Source organism: Penaeus monodon, chromosome 28 (genome assembly GCF_015228065.2).
Source record: "Penaeus monodon isolate SGIC_2016 chromosome 28, NSTDA_Pmon_1, whole genome shotgun sequence".
In the NCBI taxonomy this organism is placed as follows: domain Eukaryota; kingdom Metazoa; phylum Arthropoda; class Malacostraca; order Decapoda; family Penaeidae; genus Penaeus; species Penaeus monodon.
The window spans coordinates 18,100,867-18,102,950 of NC_051413.1; the positions used below are offsets into that span (position 1 = coordinate 18,100,867).

General features: G+C 44.2%; 1 long non-coding RNA gene across 1 annotated transcript in view; it reads right to left on the bottom strand.

The window, feature by feature from the left end:
- The window catches only part of LOC119591401, a 5,449-nt gene that overhangs the window by 2,843 nt on the left and 522 nt on the right, over positions 1–2,084 (bottom strand). The gene's annotated exons all lie outside the window — the stretch shown is intronic.

The following is a 2,084-nucleotide window of genomic DNA, read 5'->3' on the forward strand; positions in this document are numbered from 1 at the left end:
GAAGAGGAATGGAAATAATGTTCCAATCAATGTTTCTTCATGTTGCTCTCAAAACGATCATACTAACAAACATTCTAATCTAGGGGTATCCAATAAAAGTGCAAAACACGAGGCGGTCATTTGTTGGCGCCTAGATATGAGAGATAAAGCGCATCATATGACAGTCTCATTGTATTGTTTTACAATCTATATAAGAACGAGCGTATCTGCCACGTGATATCGCTCAAACACTTCTATTTAGGCTTGACAAACTAACCGCAATAACTTTGCCCATATACAAGAATCGACTAAAAAAAGGTATGCAGTCATGCAAGACAATGTATTGCAAACACAAGAAACTTCTTCTGTACTCGAGAAAGTGTTTATTTGCGCTAAACTGGTTCCTTAACAGTGGACGAGGTTAAGTTTCCCTGTTGCGGCTTCCGTTGGCCTGTCTCATTCTGCTTCATTGCATTATGTTTGTATGAGGCATGCGTGCAAAAATCGCCATTTCATAAGTTTGTATTCGCACCGAGCTATCGAAAATGAAAAAAGTATGGGAAAAAGACAGTTTCTGCAAAACTTGTAACCCCCCCCCCCCCCTGTCTACAACTGAACTTAGAAGAGCACCCAAAACACGCACGGACATACGAGGAGCAGATCGGCTAACCAAAGGGCAGGGGTCCACGGTCAAGGAAGGCGGGATGTTTACAGTTCCATTCACCCAACAGGACATAATGGTAGTCTTGTTTCCCCCACGGTTGTAGCGACACTGTAAACACGTTTATGGCCCATGAAGCGTGCATTTGTGTCGGTGTCTTAGTGTCCTCCGATTTCTTGTGACCATGGAGTATTCTGTATTTAACTCCCCACGTGTAATTTGCATACGAAAGTCCCCAGTAAGTGCTGATGAGAACTGCTAACGGAACCATTTGTACATCCATGTCTATTGTCAGTCTTCTTACTTAATCTTATCATGTGCTTTCATATGACTGAGTGTTTGAGAGACGACCACTGATCAGTGGAGACGAAATACAAATGGCAATTAGCGATGGCGATTTCCATGGCTACGAACATTTAAAGAATCTTGAGACGCATTAGTTTCTTTTTATTACCCTCACTTTGCTATATCAAAAGCATTCCGTCAACAACAGAAACTATGAGTATTTAAAATTATAGATTAATTCAATGCGTGGCACAACGACTTGTAAACTAGCTTCCGTCCACCCAAGCGTAGCCTCCCAAACGGTTTCCGATTATTGATAGTTCCCAGTCCACCGAGCCGCTGCGCGGGCCGTTGGGACAAAGCCGCCACACCAAACGAAGGCAAAGTTCTATTATTGACTTCGCATTACCAACGACCGCTCACTAAACTGAAACGGCCGCGAACCATAACTGTCACTTCATTCTCTCCGCGCCATTGCTTTCCCCTCCCACTTTTACTTTCTCTTCCGTTAAGGATAATCGATTGCTTCGGGCATCAAGGGGTCAAACCTACATTGAATGTAATATAACGTGTTTTCTTGTACTGATCCTTTTGCTTAACGGAAGCTGCATGTAGTCCAGGGCGCTTTAGACTTCTGCTTCCCCTTTACGGCCGCCGCTTTAGACTTCTGCTTCCCCTGTACGGCCGCCGCAGTCAATTCGAAGAGCATTTTGCGAAACTCCGAGTCGTCGAGGAAGCGGGTACCTTCGGTCTCGCTGAACAGCGGGCGGTCGAAGCTGACTTATCGGCCGCCCTTGCCCTGGTGGACATGGGCGTGGGCTGATACTCGTTCTTAGCCGTATTTGTTTCCTTGTTTCGTCATCAAGTTCTATGGATTCTTTTCGAATAGCGTGCGAAGGGCACTGATTCAGGTTATCGGGCTGTGTGTGTGGATAGATATTTGCACATGTGAGAGCATTTGTGTATTTCTTCGTGCATTCGTTATAAAGCTTATTATAAAACTTGGAAGAATGTCCAATGAAAATACAGCCAGATTTCGAACAGGATGTTAAAACTGATCAGTCACCTGTGGTTTAATTACCAAGGGAAGGAGCTGGACTTGTCTTGACTGCTATCAGTCCTGACGAGTTTCATAGCGAGATTAAATTTATGAAAACTC